This window comes from Ornithorhynchus anatinus, chromosome 11 (assembly GCF_004115215.2).
Source record: "Ornithorhynchus anatinus isolate Pmale09 chromosome 11, mOrnAna1.pri.v4, whole genome shotgun sequence".
Classification (NCBI taxonomy): domain Eukaryota; kingdom Metazoa; phylum Chordata; class Mammalia; order Monotremata; family Ornithorhynchidae; genus Ornithorhynchus; species Ornithorhynchus anatinus.
Genome location: NC_041738.1, coordinates 41,322,426 through 41,343,365, shown reverse-complemented (window position 1 = coordinate 41,343,365; position 20,940 = coordinate 41,322,426). Strand labels below are relative to the sequence as shown.

Genomic DNA, 20,940 nt, shown 5'->3' with positions numbered 1-20,940 from the left:
TTCCTAAACAAGAAAGTGGATAAAAAATAATCCTGCTTTGGTTGATGCTTTAGGGACTGATTTTCAAAGTTAAATTTGGATAAATTATATTGATGTACGCTGAGGCCTAACAGCGTGAGGCACGAATTCCACTAGCACAACTCCTCCATAACCATAAAATCCCACACCATTCATCTGTTTAAAAAAAAAAAATCCCTAGACCGCAGCTCCTTGTGGGCAGGGATCAAGTCTACCAATTCCATTGTACTGCATTCTCCCAAGTGCTTAGTTCAGTGCTCTGCACGCAGTAAGAGCCCTCCCTTTTCCTCAGATCCCCCTCCCCATTACCCCAACTCGCTGCCTTTGCTCTAACCGCCCCCTCCCGGCCCCACAGCCCCTGTGTATATATGCATATCTGTAATTCTATTTATACTGCTGCTTGTTTGCTTGTTTTCATGTGTATAGCTCTATAATTTTATTTATTTATATTAATGCTATTGATGCCTACTTGTTTTTATATCTGCCTCCCCCTTTCTAGACTGTAAGCCCACTGCAGGGAGGGACTGTCTCTATTGCTGAATTGCAGTTTCCAAGCTCTTAGTACAGTGCTCTGCACACAGTAAGCGCTCAATACATACGGTTGAATGAATAAATGAATAAATGTGATTGATTGACACTGTGCACCAGGATAGGAAATGTTAGGGGCAGATAAGTGGATTTGGTAAGTGCCCCAAACACCACTAACATCCCGCTTGGATGGGGAGAGGGGGGCGGGTGAAGGAGGACAGAGACACAGAGAGGGACGGACATACACATACACGCGCACGTAGTCTCTCGGGCTTACGGGAAAGAGACCTACTAAAAGCATTTTAAAATTCATAGGAAGGAGTTGACTGACCTACAGTGAAAGAGCAAGATTTGCTTCCATTTTGCAATTTAAAAAGGGGGGAAAAAAGGATCTCTCTCTCTTTACTATTCTATGCAAAGCCTGCTTCTAATTCTAGCTCTCCACTCTTCCAGCAAGAAAATAACTGAATTGACGTGGCTAAATTATTATACATTCTAGACCATTTTGAGCAGGATTTTTTTAAGCACACATTTTAGATATTCTCCAGTCTACTAGTGGTTTAAAACAATTCCTTTGTCATCAGATTTTCTTGCAACTTGCTGAGAAGAAACTTTCATACACGGGAAATACGATAATTATGGCTCAAGGTAAAGACTGCAAGTTCAGATCAAACAACTTCCAACTTTAATTCCAGGAACAAGTTCCCATTTAAGTTCCTTTTAAAGGTACGGTGAGGAACGACTAAACTGAAACATTAATCGATACCATAGAGACGTACCCCGGGTTTCACCCACACCAAAATGTGCCCATCCTGGGGATGTGTCCTGAAATATTTGCCAATTTACCTCAACATACAGATGACTGGCAGAGACAATACACTCAATCGAGTTAATCTATTCCCTCCCTCATCACGTTCACGCCTGCAGCTCAATAAACTCTACAACTCTGGCGGTGAACTATTATGCCAAAAATGTCCAGACAGCCGTTAAAAATTGCTGCATGGCCAGTGATAGTAGGCAAGTTACCCCCACCTCAGACGTGTCAAGGAATCTACCGGGACAAAAAGTCTAGGGACTCTTTCTCTCTCGGGCCTGATGCACTGCAAAGTCCTGCTTTAACACAACAGAATCTCACCTACTATGCCTAGCACCCCATCCGTGACCCAATGATCACGTCAGAAAAACAGTAGCCATCCAAAGTGAGAAGCAAAAGTTATGGTCTTGCAGTTCTCCAGTTTGACAGACACCTACCAAACATTCTAAGCCTCAGGATACACCCCAGCATTGTGGTTCTGTGCTCACGAGTCCCTGAGCTCTGGCTGCAGTGACTGGGCTGTTTTGGTCATTCCCACCACCACAGGGAAATTTACAATAGCCAGGGATGCCCTGATAACTTAAATATCAAGATCTATCGGTGAGAACTGTGTCTGCATGACAAGGAGAAGGGATGAAGGAGAGGACTAAAAAACTAAATCACCTACAATCTAAGCTATTGCAAACCATATTGTTCTGAAACCAAGGTGCGTTGGTAAGGCTGCCTCCCTAAGCCCCCCTTCCCCATTTTAGCGTTAAAAAATCCTGCCTTAGAATGGTGATTTAAGTCAGGCAACACAGTCACCAGCCCTGGCTGCATCTCTTAGTGTCACCATCAACCTTATATATTATATACAGACTACCACACTAGGGACTTGGGGAAAATACGAAAAGGAAAAAAGACGATCCTAATGGGAAACAAGTTCTGAGATCCAAAGACCAATCTCCTACAATACGTTCAGAGACAGTCGTCAAGAGCTTTAAAAAACGCAGGAAGGTGGGTGAGAAAGCCTTGGGGAGAGGAGACGCTGAATGGAAACAGGGAGAAGACCATGGTTCCCGGAAACCTGGGGAGAGAGTTCCCAATAGGCTGGGGGAAATCAAAGGACTGACCCTTGGCCAGGGTAAACTCTACTCCATGATTAAAACAAGATAGTCTTGGGAATGCTATGCTTTTCCAGAGCAACTGGAACACGTAGCTCTGAACTTTCCCCCATCATAACTACCTGCAGAGGCACAAAGGTTTTGATATCTGGAAGCATCTAAGAAATATACTTCCTCTGTTGCACCCACAATGCCTAAAGAGAAGGTAGGCTGACAATAACAGTGTAAGAAATGTCTTTATCGGGTCAGACCAATGGGGCATCCAGTCCAACAGAGAAGTAACGGGATGCTTAGAGAGCAGTGTGCTGTTTATCTTCTCTGCCATCCGTCCTTAATGGGTAGGGATGTTCTAACGTCTTCAACCGTGCCCTCCAGTCCATGAGTTTATCCAGCATGTGATAGAGTGGTGGAGGAGACACCGATCCCATTAGAGTAACAGTAGTGGGCAAAAATTTGTCTCTGTCACCAACGGGGATGGATGATTATTAAAAAAAAAAAAAAAAGAGGACACAAATGACTGAGGATGGAGAAAAGTGAATGGGGAAAAAACAAGCTGTTTTCTCCATTTTTCAATCGTTAAAAGCCTTCAATCTGAGGTTGTCTTGGCAACAGGCCAAAATGGTAGCACATAAGAAGCACATTGCTAACCTCCCCCAGATCCTATGCTCAGACAGCCTACATCTCCTATGTAAAGGTTCCTTGGGGGCCCAAGGGACTTCCTGAAATTTTGTGCATGTGCTTTAGCTCGTTCAAGGTGCAAGCGCTACTGGGAATTACACTTCTCACAACGATAAGGGCTCAGGAATAAAGGCAAAGAACGCACAGTCAAGTTCTCTATGACCCATGAGTTCATTACACGCTTAGATAAAACACAACAGGATACTTAAGGAATACTTTCTGGACCAAGGTCCGGGTAGACCGCCACGTGGCGCCACAAGAAGTGATTCCATACATGAGGCCTGAGTCCCATAATGCAAACTGTCCTTGACAGAACACGTATTAAGAACTGTCGGATAACTGACCACACCTGAAAATTCAACCCCAACCTCAACCCCAATTTACAAAAAGGTGTCAGGTCAAACAAAGTAGCCCAACCTCCACTCGGTGGACTTTACTTAAACCTGGCTTCAGGATTTAGTCCTCAGAGCCCTCTCTTGCACTATCTTTCTAGTTTGCCAGATACAGTTCACTTTACAAGCAGCCGAACCAAAAAAAAAAGAAAAAAAGGGGAAAAAATGGCTCCTTCTATTATTACTCGAGAAACTGTATTTGAAAACATCTGAAGTTTTTAAACAAACTCACCTATGTATGAAAAAAAACGTAGGCTAGAACCTGGCAATAAGTATCTTTTCCTGTGCATACCAATATCTGATATAAGGCTTCCTGTTTGGTACAGAGCAAATTCTGTTTTTAGAAATTTAATAAGACTCTCCTGAAACACCTATAGAAGGGATAGTTGAATGGGAAGTTATAAAAGGAAGAACTTCAACATATTACTAGCCTTTCGAGAGAGGTAGGAGGTAGAGGTCTCTTCCATTATTTTATAGCAAATATCTGAGGTTTGGTAAGATTTGCCCAAAGTGATACAGCTAGTTATTGATGGGACCAAGACAATAAATGAGGGCTTCTGACTATTAGCCAGCTGCTCAATGCACTACAAATACCTCTTAACAAAAAATGCTCTACAGAGTTGACTATATGACCTTCAACTTGTAAATTACCCTTCCTTCAATTATCCACAGTGCACTTTGTTCAATTGAAAATGTTTAGATACTTTCCAAAACCGGACTTGCAGTTGTTAAAGACAACCAACTGTAAATGGGTTTGGCTAGCTCAACTTGTTTCTGGCCCACTTGGTTTAGATACTAAGCCTTCTACTGAATTAGTCTACTAATAGCTTAAGTAGACTATAAGCACTGTAATGGTCTATTCCAGTGGATCCAATTTATAAGCCGATGGCAGATCAAGGATTTTTTTTTCATTTATCTAGTGTCCAAGTCTGCATTCATGCCCTTCTTTCACAAAAGGGAAGTTTTCACTTCTAAATCGAAATTACTTATTCCAGAAACTTGGAGGAAAAACTGACAGATTGCTAAACATACAACTGAAGCTGAGAATTTGATTCACAGTCACTTGGAGGCTTGCTGTGGGCAGGAAATGTGACTACCAACTCTGTTATATTGTACTCTCCCAAGCGATTAGTACAATGCTCTGTACCCAGCAAACACTCAATACAATTGACTGATTTTAGTAAATTAGAGAAATTGTCCCTAAAAATTGATTATTGTAGATTGTAATTCATCCAGCTTTGCTAAGTATTTCTCAATTATTCTTTCACCCATTCTCACTGACGTTTTTCTCTCTCCTCCACCCCACTCCCCACCCCTGCCAATCCTTTCAAACGGCACTCGGATTTTTGGTGTTTTTTAAATTAATATTCTATTTAAGTGCTTACTACGTCCCAGGCACTATACTTCAGTGCTGAGGTGGGTACAGCTAATCAGGTTGGACACAGTCCACGTCCCACATGGGGTTCACAGTCTTAATCCCCATCTTACAGATGAGGTAACTAAGGCTCAGAGAAGTGAAGTGACTTGCCCGCGATCACACAGCAGACAAGTGACAGAGCCGGAATTAAAACCCAGGTCCTTCTGACTCCCAGGTGTGTGCTCTAGCCACCAGGCCACGCTGCTTCAGGTTATCCAATTACAAAAAGGAAAACACATATTAAAAACCCTTTTCCTGGTTCCCAACCCAGGAAGCATAGCCCTTTTTTTTTTTCCTGTTTCCTGTTTCCAGAGATGCTGTTTTTCTCTAGTTCTGCGCCCTTCCCTCCCCCCCCACCCACAACCAACCCCACTGCAGACCCTATCATTCCCTTTCTTCCCAGCCCTTTCCTCTGCCTTATCAGTGGCCTCCTACTGGGCCTGTTCCCTTTCCCTGAATTCTGGCTTCAAGCCACATACAAGCTCAGTTCATTTTGTTTGCCTTCCCTTGCCCTCATCAGCCTTACCTGCTGCCCTCAAGTGCAGTCAATTCCCACCCTGGCCAGTCAATTTGTTTTTAGGGATAAAGAGAGTAATTGAGCTAAACACTAAATCTGGGAAGCAGTCCATTTGAAACCTTGGCCTAGAGCTTTTCATTGCACGTATCGAAATTCACCTCTGAATTAAAACTCTGGAATGCAAAAGTATCCATTTAAAATTAAAATTTACTTCTACAGTAGGTTCATTCATGCTCAGGATGGAAGAGAGAAGTACAGATGAGGGAGAAGCCCTGGGAAAAGGCACCAGAGTGCTGAACTACCGAATATGGCCAAAAATCTCCTTGCACATTCATAAAATGGAAGTTTTACACTTTTGGCTCTAGGTTTACTAGATGGTGTTTGCAAGGTAAGGGCGTAGAACCCTAGGGGCAGGACAACCTGGTGAGGGGTGCAATTCGGGACTGGGAGAAGATACCATTTTCTTTAGTAAATACTGGCATTCGATATTTTTAAAGCATCACCCATCAGAGCAAAAACTACAACATTAGCCTTTAGGGCCCACATGCAATGGGGATGGGTGGAGATAACCATAGCTGTTCTGTGGGGCAGGAAGAGATGAAAATCCTCTCTACTCAAATTAGAGAGCGTCTATGCCACTAGAATTGAGCCAGCTTCTCAAGTTTCTGTGACCAGACTGCAGCAAGACCGTTCGAATCCCTTCCCCCTCATGGCCTCGCTGCTTTTTCGGCAGCATGATTAACATAGAGCACTATTATAAAAAGCAATGTAACCTAGCACTTGATTAGCAGTCACTACCACACTGGACTGAGTTTCTATAGCAACCCGCAAGAAAATATAAAGCAAACCAGTTTGACATGAAAATTATTCTCCATTACAATAAAACGCTGCAGCCGGGAGAAGAATTCTATTAAGAGCCTACTAGGAAGGACCCCAATAACATCAATGCCATTTATTTATGCATTTCCTATATTTGCACAAATAGGCTCGGCACAATTAGGTAGCCTAGAAAATTCTACTTCTTGCTTAACAACGTATACCAAAAGCTCTGAAATTGTTTCTCTGGGGCTCCTTACCACACCAACATACAGGGTATAACCCCCAACTGAAAACCAGAAGAGTCACGCCAAAAAGTTGGCAACTGAAAATGGAATCGAAAAGCAACTAAATTCTCTCCTCTCCCATGGTATAACCATTTCTAGCCACTTTTCAGACATTGGAAAAATTTACAAAAGCACTGTGTCAAAGCTTACTGCGATCCTTAAAAGCACAAGTTCATCAAGCCAGTGCTAACCCAATCCATTCCCCTCAAAATAAGACGACAGGAAAACTGTAACCTTCAAAACGCTCATTCATTCTCAGGCTTCACTACCCGTACACTTCATTTCTTAGCTATTGAGTGGATTTATAGCCCTAACGGTCAAGAAATGATTCTTCCCCATCTGCGACAGAATCTTCAAGGGTCTGAATTAGAAGTCAACATTCCAAACTACGGTATCTTTTTGGTTCCTCGCTGTTTGTGAGGTTACTGTCTTATAATCATTTAATGATCATTTACATGTCATCTGAAGAGGAAATACAGTTAATTTATTAATCAAACCAGGAGGAATGTCTATGTTGGGAGATGAGGGCTTAGAATCCAAAACAGGCAAAGTATTATCCTCTTCCAACATCCCTTCAACCAGTCCAGACAAGTGAAGCATTACAACAATACATCCTGACTCAACATATGGGTGGAACTACCTAAAATAGTAGCTGGCAACATTCTCTTTCCAAGCACAAAGCAGCTACACAGACTAAGCTTGAAGAGCTGAGGGGAATTGACAGCAAGCACCAAGACCACTTCTGCTGGCCCCTGGCATTCCCCATGGAACAGATTCTTGGCCTTTCCCCTGTCCTATCCACAAGAGTGCTGCCAATGCCACGCAGTCTCCATTTTTACAAACAGGAAGACTGGGTTGGTGGGCCACTCTCTGATGATGATAATAATAATAGCACCAGGGTAGATGCAAGATAGTAAGGATGAACACAGTCCCTGTTTCACACAGGGACTCACAGTAAGTGAGAAGCACGGCCTAGTGGATAGGGTACAGGCCCGGAGGTCAGAAGAATCTGGGTTTCTGAGTTCTAATCCTGGATCTGCCCCTCGTCTGCTGTGTGACCTTGGGCAAGTCACTTGACTTCTCTGTACCTCAGTTATCTCATCTGTAAAATGAGGGTTAAGACCGTGAGCCCCATGTGGGTCATGGACTGTGTCCAACCTGATTAGCTCGTATCTACCCCAGGGCTTCGTACAGTGCCTGGCACACAGTAAGCCCTTAGTACCATAAACCAAAAAATAGAAGGGAGGACAGATACTGAACCCCCAGATGAGGAAACTGAAGCACAGAGGCTGAGTTAGGATGAGAAGCCAGGTCCTCTGTCTACCAAGTCCAGGCTCTTTGCACTAGACCATGCTGCTGCTCTCAAAACCTCCTACACCCCTACTAGTCCATTCCCTCCTAAACTGGCTACATTACACCTGACTTGAGACGAGATGGCCAGTTTCCTCATCAGGGCAACTGCAGAGTTCCCAGCTGCCCAGCAGTCAGGGAAGAATGGGATATGCTTCTTCAAGTTTCCCTGCTCCCCAAAATTTTCCTGCATTTTTGATGGGGAAAAGAGTGCCCCAAGCACCAAGCAGCCCCTCAATCTTCCTGCTGCCCAAATGCAGCCTGGAGCCCGAAGGGTTACACAACCCAGCTGTAGAATCGTGACATAAATGCAAGGACACAGGAAGTCGCTGCTCTTCCTAGCTCTAAGTAACATTTGTACAGGGGAAAATCTTCAACATCTGCTGCTAGCTGCTGTTCTAGGACCGTGCTGATCTTTACCTGACTGAAAGCATTACCAAAAAAAGAAACAGGGTTTAAAAAGTACATCATTTCTCTTTTCCAAAGAGATATCTAACAAGGAACTCCTTAACAACGCATATTTTTCTGCAGGACTGGAAAAGGAAACCGGTTTTGAAAATCTGAACTCCAAGAAAGAGAACAGAACCCAACTCCCTTGTACCTATCAAAAAATAATTCTGATGGATAGAGCATTCACTTGAACATCTACTGAAAGCTGCTGTAAACAGGAACTATCAAAAGGTTATGAATTTTATATTTCAAAAATCCTAGTTCTCCATTTCTCTTCCCTCCCCCCGCCCCGCCCCCACCAATTGGTTTTCTTTCAAAAGAATGGTCGGTATGCTTACTCTCCCCAACAGACTAGCAGTCTAGGTATCCTGTAATCTGATCCACAAGTGAGCTAGGAGAAACAGTCTAATCCAGGCCTCCTATCGTCCTGAACACAAGATGCTTAAATATTAATTGCCGAGTAGGATTTCCAGGAACTCCAGAAGACAGCTTACAGTTTCTGGATAAAGTGGTTGGAGCCTGACAGTTTCACCACCATACCCCAAGAGGGGAGGCATCCATATTAAAGCTCAAGCCCTTTCCTGCTCATCCGGTCAGCACCTGACCTCTCACTAGCGTCAAGAAAGTCCCCTCTTGATGTCGCTTTCCATCTCCAGTTTGGAGCTACCACTCCGAAGCATCACACCCGGGGAACTCCCGGCCCTTCTCTCCTATGCGTCCCCTCTTTCTCCATTGCCAGAAATCACATCACATCCACAGAAATCATCGGCACCTCTCAGCAGAGCACTGTGCAAGTCATTTAGTGCTATACGGAAGCAGCTTAAGGCTCAACCCCTTCCCTCAAGGAAGTTACAATCGAATGGGGATGGCAATTACCCTATGTTCCTTGTCCACGGGGAGCTTAAAAGAAACATTCGGTTCTCCCATAACGAGTGCTTTCACTATGAGCCTTGGCTAGAATGCTGTCAGGGAATTAGGGAACGTCTGTTCGACAACACGAACCTGTCCGGACACAGCACAGCGCAGTGTCGGACAAAACGGTTTGGACACACGTGCGTGGCATCAAACGCGGTAGCGCAACGTGTGTTTTGCAAGACGGCCACTCCCACATTGTAAAATTGGATAAAGTTGAAAAGCAGGGCTGTTGTGGAGAGTCCGTGACCTAGCTAAAACGCTACAGGCCAAAAGCTGCAGCAGCAACTGCCCGATGATGTCAGCTCCCTCTGGGGGCGTCCATTACATGCCAGGCCAAATTTCCCCAGTCATTCCCCCAAGACATGGGTACCGCAACCTTTTTAGTTTGTCGATTCCTGCAGCTTTATTCTGTATTAGAAATATAACTTAAAAGCCCCATTAACCCCAACTCCCACAGAGATATGAGAAAAGAAAATGCTGCACATGTATAATGCATAGTCTTCCCTCTCCATCTACTCCCACCTGCATTCACATCACCTCACAAAGGCCTTCCCTGACTTCACTAGTTTGGCTACCCTTCTTTTCAAGCAGTGCACCGGTACCCTTCTGGTTCAAGCAGGTGAACGATGCTCTTGTGTGTGCTCCTAAGTTGTATGATTTGGTTGCCTCACCAGTCGCTGTCAGACTCCTAGTTTGAAGAGCAACCGTCAAAATGTTATCCTCAAAAGGATTACTCGAGTTGCTGTTGTTTTTAAAATGGTATTTGTTAACCGCTTACTATGTGGCAGGAACTGTACTAAGTACTAGAATAGATACAAGATCATCAGATCGGACACATTCCATGTCCCTCCTAAAGCTCACAGTCTCAATCCCCCCTTGATTCTATTTATCTTGATAACGTCTTGTTTTTGTTTTGTTCTGTTTTGCTTTGCTGTCTGTCTCCCCCGGTTGAACTGTGAGCCCATCGTTGGGCAGGGATTGTCTCTGTTGCCAAATTGTCCATTCCAAGCGTTTAGTACAGTGCTCTGCACATAGTAAGCGCTCAATAAATACTACTGAATGACTGAATCCCCATTTTACAGAGGTAACACGCACAGAGAAGCCAAGTGACTCGCCCAAGGTCACACAACAGACAAGTGGTGGAGCGGGGATTGGAACCTAGATCCTCTGACTCTCAGGCCTGTGCTCTTTCCATTAAGCCCCACTGCTTCCCACTGTTAACTTCTAAACCCATAGAGTATGGCTCTATTAGCAATGAACTACGAGGTTTTTGCTTACCATTTTACCGGCCCGACCATAAACAACACTCTAAGCGGTGGAGTGGGTGGGGAGAGGAAAGAAGGGAGTCGAGTTAAACAGGGGGTAGGCAGCACTGACGAGATAAAGTATTTGATAATTAATATACCACAACAATCAACAGGAACATTCTAAAAAGTGATAGGAAATTTAAAAAAAAAACACAAATAATTCAAAACACCCTTCAGGCTAGATATTTGTAAAGCTCCCTACCCGACGACTCCTCTGCCGCCCGCCTGCTATCCCTCCTCGACTCTGCCGACCTCCTCCTCCACCATACCGCGCCCACTCACCGACTCGGTCACACCCTCGATCTCGTCATCTCCTACCGCTGCACTATCTCCTCACTCACCGACTCTGAAATCCCTCTCTCTGACCATAACCTTCTCACCTGCCTCATCTCTCACACTCCCTCCCCCTGCAAATCTTCGCTACTGCCCCACAGAGACCTCCGCTCTCTCGATCCCATCCGTCTTTCCAATAGCATCTCTCCTCACCTTGCCGCCCTGTCCTCTCTTCCCACTCTCGACGATCAGGTCTCCGCTCTCAACTCCACCCTCTCTACTCATCTCGACTCTCTCGCCCCCCTTTCCCTCCGCCGCTCTCGCTCCACTAACCCACAGCCCTGGATCACCTCCTCCGTCCGCCTCCTACGCTCCTATGCTCGAGCTGCCGAGCGCTGCTGGCGAAAGTCCAAGCACCGAGCCGACCTCACACACTTCAAATTTATCCTTTCCTGCCTTAACTCTGCCCTCTCCTCCGCCAGGCAAAGCTTCTTCTCCTCCCTCATCGACACCCATGCCCGTCACCCCCGCCGATTGTTCCGGACCTTTAACTCTCTCCTTAGGCCCCCTGTTCCTCCCCCTCCCCCATCTCTCACCCCTAATGATCTGGCCACCTATTTCCTCACGAAAATCAACACGATCAGGTCTGAGCTCCCCAAAGTCACCCCTCCGCCTCTCCCCTCCCCCCCAACGACCCCCTCCCCTACTTTCCCATCCTTCCCTGCAGTATCCTCAGAGGAGATCTCCTCCCTCCTCGCAAGTGCCACCCCCTCCACCTGCGCCTCGGACCCCATTCCCTCTCACCTTCTTAAAACCATCGCCCCTGCCCTCCTCCCTTCCTTAACTTCTATTTTTAACCACTCGATCTCCAAGGGCTCCTTCCCCTCTGCCTTCAAACACGCCCACGTCTCCCCCATCCTAAAAAAACCCGCTCTTGACCCCACTTCCCCCTCCAGTTATCGTCCTATCTCCCTACTACCCTTCCTTTCCAAAATCTTAGAACGAGTCGTCTACAATCGATGCCTAGAATTCCTTAACTCCCATTCTCTCCTAGACCCCCTCCAATCTGGCTTCCGTCCCCTCCACTCTACCGAGACTGCTCTCTCTAAGGTCACCCGTGACCTCCTTCTTGCCAAATCCAATGGCTCCTACTCCATTCTGATCCTCCTTGACCTCTCTGCTGCCTTTGACACCGTCGACCATCCCCTCCTCCTCCATACCTTATCTCACCTTGGCTTCACGGACTCTGTCCTCTCCTGGTTCTCCTCTTACCTCTCTGGCCGATCATTCTCGGTCTCTTACGCTGGAGCCTCCTCCCCCTCCCATCCTTTAACCGTTGGAGTTCCTCAAGGGTCAGTTCTTGGCCCTCTTCTGTTCTCCATTTACACTCACTCCCTCGGTGAACTCATCCGCTCTCACGGCTTTGACTACCATCTCTACACAGATGACACGCAGATCTACATCTCCGCCTGTCCTCTCCCCCTCCCTTCAGGCTCGCATCTCCTCCTGCCTCCGGGACGTCTCCACCTGGATGTCGGCCCGCCACCTAAAACTCAACATGAGCAAGACTGAGCTCCTCATCTTCCCTCCCAAGCCCGGTCCGCTCCCAGACTTCTCCATCACCGTGGATGGCACGACCATCCTTCCCGTCCCGCAGGCCCGCAATCTCGGTGTCATCCTTGACTCGTCCCTCTCGTTCACCCCACACATCCTATCCGTTACCAAGACCTGCCGGTTTCACCTCTACAATATCGCCGAGATCCGCCCTTTCCTCTCCACCCAAACGGCCACCTTACTATTACGGGCTCTCGTTATATCCCGGCTAGACTACTGTGTCAGCCTTCTCTCTGACCTCCCTTCCTCCTCTCTCGCCCCGCTCCGGTCTATTCTTCACTCCGCTGCCCGGCTCATCTTCCTGCAGAAACGATCTGGGCATGTCACTCCCCTTCTTAAACAACTCCAGTGGTTGCCTATCGACCTCCGCTCCAAACAAAAACTCCTCACTCTAGGCTTCAAGGCTCTCCGTCACCTTGCCCCTTCCTACCTCTCCTCCCTTCTCTCTTTCTACCGCCCACCCCGCACGCTCCGCTCCTCTGCCGCCCACCTCCTCGCCGTCCCTCGGTCTCGCCTATCCCGCCGTCGACCCCCGGGTCACGTCCTCCCGCGGTCCCGGAACGCCCTCCCTCCTCACCTCCGCCAAACTGATTCTCTTTCCCTCTTCAAAACCTTACTTAAAAATCACCTCCTCCAAGAGGCCTTCCCAGACTGAGCTCCTCTTCCCCCTCTACTCCCTCTGCCAACCCCCCTTTACCTCTCTGCAGCTAAAGCCTCATTTTCCCCTTTTCCCTCTGCTCCTCCACCTCTCCCTTCCCATCCCCACAGCACCGTACTCGTCCGCTCAACTGTATATATTTTCGTTACCCTATTTATTTTGTTAATGAATTGTACATCGCCTTGATTCTATTTAGTTGCCATTGTTTTTACGAGATGTTCTTCCCCTTGACGCTGTTTAGTGCCATTGTTCTCGTCTGTCCGTCTCCCCCGATTAGACTGTAAGCCCGTCAAACGGCAGGGACTGTCTCTATCTGTTGCCGACTTGTTCATCCCAAGCGCTTAGTACAGTGCTCTGCACATAGTAAGCGCTCAATAAATACTATTGAATGAATGAATGAATGAATACCTAACCAGGATTCCAAGCAGTTTACCTGCTAGAGAGCATCATTTTCCAATATCTGACCAGGTCGATATTTTGAAAGCATCCCACACTTCAGTTAAATGGGCTTTTCCTTCGGCCTTTCCCCACATATCCAGTTTGCCCTTGGAGAAAGGAGGTCTGGACAGAGACCAATGAGAGAGCCCCTTCCCCCTGCCCGGACGGACGGAGCACAGCCCCTCACTCCGGTTCTCACATCCCACCACAGTGAAATCCCAACCACCCAAGAGAAGCCACCGCCACATGGCAGGTTGGAAGAGCAGCCAGACAGGATATATACAGAGATGGTGGCCCCCTCCATTTATCCCTTCTGACCTCTAAGCAGGGGTAGCGGAGGGGAGAGAGGATGGAGCTACATGACATCAGCCTGGCAGATGGCTGGTTGCTTTCACTTCTTTCTTTCCCTGGTCCTCCCTACATGCCTGAGGCAGGTACGGAAATACGACAAACACGGTGGAAAACAAAAAAAATTAAAACTTTGGATGATTAATTTGTTTTAAATGTAAACGATCTGGTCTAGTTCTCACCGTACGGAAATGCCACTTCCACGGGGGGGGGGGGGGGGGGGGTGTCCCAGGGCAGGGGCCCTTTCCCTAAAGGATTTCAAATCCAGTTTATTGTCATAATGGAATTTTTTTCTTAAGCAGCTTGTGACCTCGCCGCCTCACCCCAGCCCAGAGTTTGCCAAGAAAGAATTTTCTAACAGAAAGCCAATACCAGGAATACCAAGTATAAATGATGTAGAAATGAGTGCCTGTTTATTTGTAACTGAGCTCCTTGAGCTGTCATATCAACCTCTTTTACTGGAATAATAAATTACACTCAACTGTACTTCTAGTCTAAAGAAGTGGGGAAAAGGTGAATTTGGGTCTCTTCTACTGGTAGTAATCACCGACCTGCCAAAGATCGACTGTGGGGAGACAATCATGATTAAGATTTCCAGGGAGGTTTTGTGGAATTTTACGCAAGAGTATTATGTGGGGTAAACTGCTGTTCAACTAGTACAACTGAAAGATTCAGGACCAACGGGGTGCTGTTACCGAACACAGAAAAGTGATCGATCTTAAGAAAGCAGCGCCCATTCTATTAAATTCAATTCAGCCAGTAACACGCTTTGTAATTTTACTTGTACTCCTAAAGAAGTTAAATAATTTCATGAAGCCCCATGAGAAACAACCACCTTGATGAAAAATTTCAAATTAAGTCAGCAGTACGTAAACTGAAACACAGCTCCGTTTACCAGTCTATTTCAATATTTGTTGAGCACGCCTATGGGTTTCTATTCTCCTTTCAAACTTTCTGAAAAATAGTAAGTGCCATTTTCAGCATGGAACAGAAATGAGAAGGCTTCCACAACTGAATAGTATCTATCTTTTAAGATCTGCTACTTTACATCCAGCAGTCTAAGCAAAATGGGTGCAACTTACTGAAAAAGAATCCCAGAATGATTTGAAGACAGCATGCCCGATGACAGTTGAAGACAAAGTCCCTTCCAACACGGATCTGCCTTCCTGTGCCCTCTTGGTTACTTGAATTATGCTGCACCTGAAGCCATGAACTCTCGACAACCAAATAATCTCAACTAGGCTATTGATCTCTCAAATTATTTCTACTTAAAATGACACATAAAAAAGGATTCCCATCACAAGGCCTCTAGGCCAGGATACAATGAAAATAAATACCAAATGTTAAAAGAGAAACAAAAAGCCAGCCTTAGAGATCTGCTTTTTACCGGGTGCTTTGTACTGTCTGGTACAAAGCCAAACTTAGAAGTTCTGCCTTGTACCATGACCTTTAAGAGTCTTAATAGAATTATTTCCTTCACTCCATCAGTGATTTCAATGCTGCCTTCATGGAAGCAAATACCGGAATCACCCAATAATTCATATCTGGATTTTTATTGCCGATTGGTTTCTAAATCTGAGGAATGTTTCTCTCTCTCTCACATACAAATACAGAGTTAGCCTTCACAGACTAAGACAACATTTCTAACTAGGCAATCCTATCCATGCATCAGCAGGCATGGCAGTTATGAGCAACTGACAATTGATTCCAAACTGGACCCATGAAAATATTGTTCTCTGCCATGTTAAGTGCCACAGTAACTGCCGCTGGTTTTGTTGCTTTTTTAAATCTGGTATCGGTCAACCCTGAAGCCTCTGCTCAAGGAGATCAACCCTGCTCCCGATGGCTCTATGCCAAACTGGCCTGGCTGTTGCTGTTGTCTCTCAACAGACTCCAGCTGCACCACACTAGAAAGGAGAGGAGGTTAGATCTTCATGGCTGGGGGAGGGTGGGGGAGGCAAGTCAGTTTTACAAGTCTACCTCTGTATCTTAAAGGAACAACTTGGGGAGACATCTGAAGTAGTCAAATATACATGGAGCTAGCTACACGGTGTAGCTGAGGAAAGGCAAGAGAAGATGATGATGCTTTGAGAGGAAGAGAGCTATTCAAATTCCCCAGGTCAGTGCAGACTTCTTGTCCTGCTCTGGGCCCTCCCTTCCTTCCCCTTCCCTCCCTCCCTCCCTCCATCTTCGAACGTCTGGCTGTAGGGCCCTCCTCGGCACTGCGGATCTCACTCGGGTGGAATGTTGCCAGCAGTATCGGAGCCAGCCAGCTCGGGAAGTTTGGTCCTACAGAATACTGGGAATAGCCCTCCAGGCTTTCCTCTCCACTTAAAACCTAGAAGCCTCAGCTGCAGGGGGTACTCTCTCCTTAAACCCTGACGGTGGCACTCCTGAAAACTCAAATGGCACTTTACAGGAACGAGTCCTCAAGGCTGTATGCCCAACAGAAGCGTTGGGAACACTGTAAACCGAATTTTAAATGATGCAGTTTACACTGCCCATTACGAATTGTGAAATCCCGGCTCTGAAGCTTGCCTGCTGTGGGACCTGAGGCAAATAACTTCTCTTCTCTGTGCCTCAGTTACCTCATCTGTAACATGGGGATTGAGACTGTGAGACCCAGGTGGGACAGGGACTGTATCCAACCTGAGTTGCTTGTCACCACCCCAGTGCTTAATATAGAATCTGACCTACAATAATCCCTTAAATACCACAATTTAGTATTATTAAATATCACAATTTAGTATTATTAAATAGCAATGGCATTTGTTAATGCTTACTATGTGTCAAGCACTGAACTAAGCATTGGGGGAGCTACAAGGCCATCAGGTCCCACACGGGGCTCACGCTTTGAACAAGAGGGAGAACAAGTCCTGAATCCCTATTTTGCAGATGAGGGAACTGAGGCACAGAGAGAAGTGAAGTGACTTCCCCAAAGTCACACGGCTGTCAAGTGGCAGAGACAGGATTAAAGCCCAGGTCCTCCGACTCCCAGGCTCTTCCCACTACTGCTTCTGTAAAGCACTGAAAGCATTAGTCTGCCCCTAACCTGCCAATATACCAAAACCTTAGTTTTACACGTTGATTAATTTCCACAAAAACAGTATTGCTGGGTATGACCCGTCCATGTCCACTTTTCATCCCGAGAGCTTATACTGGGAAAAAGGGAGAAAATTTTCCAGTTACAGTTCCTTTTCCTACACGTCATCAACCTACTAAGCCTTCAACCACTTGCCCTGATTAACAATAATGTCCCTTCAAAACTATCACCGGGAAGGATCAATAATCCAAAAGCGAAACCATTTTATGAATCATTATGTTTACTTTGGCACACAAAACTTCACTCCGCTAAGCAATATAATAATATTTCTACCAAATCCATACAAAGATATCTCGAGCCATACACACTCAATCCATACAGAGACACGACTGAGCCCTCCTTCATGCAAGTTCCCAATTCACTGGGATGTCAACACACCAATCAGTCTCCAACTTCCCATTACTGAACAGCTCAGAATTCTGGACAGGTGGTAGGAAAGCATATGCACACCAAATCCCCCTGCTCTCTGAATAGTTATCCATCTGGAGACGACGAGGCCATTGAGAATAACATTTTTCCAGGGACTAGAATTCTACTCTCTAGACTGTGAATTTGTTGTGGGTAGGGAAGTATGTCTGTGGTTATACTGTACTCTCCCAAATGCTCAGTACAATGCTTTGCACGCAGAAAGCACACAAAGAAGATTGAATGATTTCAATTATTTGTTGTTTCAGAAGAGTAGATCAAGCGGAGTCACCTTCACAACCTAAGCACCTCTTGGTAATCAACTGGACTGGGGTGGGGAGGAAATCGTCCCTATTTCTTCTGCACATGCCCGCACCTCCCCCCTGCCGCCCCATGACTGACATTTTCTTGACCTGAGCAAGGGTGTGCTTCTGCTCTCACCAACAAGAGACGGAGTAAGCGCTTCAGGAGAATCACCCTTCGAGAAGCCCACCTTGAATTACAAAATGGGACCATACTACGGAACCGCATGAAGTCAATGCAAGCTAAGGTCAACAGATTTATAAAATGTTTACTCGTTTTCACGGAACCCACCTTGCTTAGCATGCTAGACATTTGTTCATCTCAACTTTCCAAATTTTAACCCCTATTTCTACAGAATTCTCACTCTCCACCTTCCACAGAGATTGCCCAGCTCCTATAACCTAGACAATTAGACATTTTTGCATCGATTCACTTAACTGGAGCACCACCGTGTTTTCTGTTGTTGTTGCTTTGCACACGCTCAGTTTTTAGGAATGTGACTCATGAACCAGGCTTTTCAGAGATTCAAGGAGATTAGGCATGTAATTTAAAAGTGAAAAAACCCACACCACACCCCCTTCTGCTTGTAGGTCAGTCTCATACCTCAACCCCAGGAGCAGTGCCAAGTAATAGATATGTCCACCTTAGAAAGGACTGGGGTGCTTTCAGCAGTGACTCAGAAACATTTGCAAGCTTTCCCTGGCACGGGAGAAAGGAGCTTCTGGGCTCCAGGGTTTACAAAAGGAGATACCTTCAGGGGTTAAGGGTGACGAGGGAGGGAGAAGAGGAGCAGAGCAGGCAAAGTTTTCCTCTTTCCCATCCTTGCTACTGTTGCCAAGATCTGGAATATGGCAAAATATCATGCTATCCGCTCACCCACGGGGTCTGTATGGCTCAGCATGGGGCAACGTGATCAATAATAACCCAAAACAGTGATACGGCGAGGGTAGACATGAAATAATCAGATTGGACACTGTCCCTGTCCCACATGGGGTTCACAGACTAAGTAGAGGGGAAGCACAGATGTTGACTCATTCTGCAGGTGAGGGAAGAGAGGCACAGAGAAGTTAAATGACTTGGCCGTGGTCACGCGGTAGGTAAGCGGCCGAGCTGGGATTAGAACCCAGGTCCTCTGACCCTCAGGCCTGGAGTCTTGGGAGCCATTCACGGAGTGGTGAGAGGTGAAGTGGAAGCAGATGAGCTCCCCCAGAGAGTGAGTGCAATATGAAAAGAGAAAGGGATTCCAGACCCAGCCTTAATCCCTCAGAGTGGGTGGACGGCAGAGAAAGATCAGCCCAAAGAGGTGAGGCAAACCAGGACAGAACTGCCAGAAAAATCCAGGGAGCCGGTGTTTCTAGCAGGGAGTGATGCACAGCGTCAAAGGCTGCCGAGAACTCGACGAGAAGTAGGAGAGAGGGCAGTCTGCTCATTACTTTCTTCACGATACTTGTTTAGCACTTACACTGCTCTAAACGCTGCGGTAGATACAAGTTAATTAGGTCAGACACGGGTCCTTCTTGCCCACTGCCAATTAAAGGGAGAATGAAGGGAGTAAATGGAGAGGTAGGTAGGAGGAATCGAGTCCTTAGAGATTTTAAGGCAAGATCTTACTTAAGAGACTGCACTCTCGAGAAACTCCATATTAAGGTCAGTACCTCTAGAGAGTTTTCTCCTTCGATAAACCAGAATTGAAAAGCGCCAAAAATTTTAGGAGAATCAGATCTAACCTCTTCACCGAGAAAAATAGAAAGTTCGCATGTAGATCCCTTTACGCTTACAGCTGCTGAAAATGACCTAAGCCACAAATGAAAGCCCATGCATCCTTTCGCCAAGCTTCGCAGTAGAAGCTGAGGCCTCTGGTTTGAAGATTGTCTATCTCGAGTTTGAGAAGAAAAAATTTCCTGTCAGCAACCGAGTGCCTCTAACGTAGTAAACCTCGTGCAAAAGCTTGCCTTCCGAAATACATCCCGGCCACCCGCAAAGCCGAAGTCATATAAATCTCCCCATTTCCACAGTGTATTCTAGCAGAGCAACGAAGAAATCACAAGAACTAAACATTTCTCAAATTAGCGTCAAAAGTGCCTATCTGGACATCAGCATACCCCGATATTCCCTTACGGGCTTATTTCAAAGTCACATCGGATTTTTATTTTTTTATTTTTTTGAAGTCTTAAAAGGTAATTGGTGGGCTTTAAAAGCTATCCTGGTGTGTCCTTTTATTAGCCAGCCATTTCGGTTGTATTAAAATAGGTAAAATTTTAAGAGTTTTGGGTTTTTTTTTAAATTTCCTGTTGTACAGGATGTTAAACCACATTTAGAAACAATGTGCCATATTTTGTCAGGCTTTAATTTCTTCAGAGTAATAAAGGTCCCTTGACTGCTGCTGCCTCCTCCCCTCCCAGTTCAAACAAGTCCCTACGACACCTCTGAAATTGTTTGAAGTCTACAGAATCACGATGACTTAAATGAAACTTTTTTGAGATTTCTAGATCTGACTATCGTGGAAAAAAGGACTAGTCATAACTCGTAGCTACTAATTTGCAAACCAACTGCTGTACTAAACTTTCAAAATTCCCTCCTTCGATTATTTAAAATAGGTCCCTGTTCCAACGCAGAGCCGTTTATGATTGGCCCCAAACTGCAACAGAGAGAGGATGGGGTGAAAGCAAGCTTGCTTACTATTAATCAGGTGAAAGAAGAAAATAGGTCAGTTTGCTCCATTTCAGGCGAAACAAAGCTCCTTTTATAATCAAGTTATGACGGCATTTAAAAATGGAATTTCAACTCCAACCACAACCCGCTCGCAGGCCACACAAATGAGGGACAGAACGACGCAGAAGTAGCTCAGAATCTGATTTAACCTTGACAAATTTTAGAAAACTCGACGTGAGTAAACAAGAGAATGTCTGGAAGAGGTAATCTGATTTTAAAATAATGAACAGGTGCACGCTGGTTGCTTTACAAGTGGAAACAAAGACTGCCTACCAAATTTTAAGATAGTAAATAAGTCGCCGCACAGGTGCCAAGGGCAGTACTGGAAATTTCAGTCTTGCATTTACCCAGATGGTGGGGTTACGGTAATTCACGCACGCTTCGCAAGTCCACTCGGACAGAGAGTCCAACCCCTGACCGGATAAAGAAAAATAAAAGGGGGTGGGGTGGGGGGTGGGGAGGCAGGCAGGAGGAAGGAAGGCCTTCCTCCCTCT

General features: G+C 45.8%; 1 protein-coding gene and 1 long non-coding RNA gene across 2 annotated transcripts in view; one reads left to right on the top strand and one right to left on the bottom strand.

Moving 5' to 3' along the window:
- The window catches only part of ANKRD11 (ankyrin repeat domain 11), a 301,832-nt gene that overhangs the window by 276,996 nt on the left and 3,896 nt on the right, over positions 1–20,940 (bottom strand). The window lies entirely within an intron of this gene.
- LOC114815035 lies at positions 15,677–18,013 on the top strand. Its single transcript, XR_003762828.2, has 3 exons — positions 15,677–15,846; positions 15,919–16,042; positions 17,701–18,013. It is a non-coding gene; the product is annotated as an uncharacterized LOC114815035 (long non-coding RNA).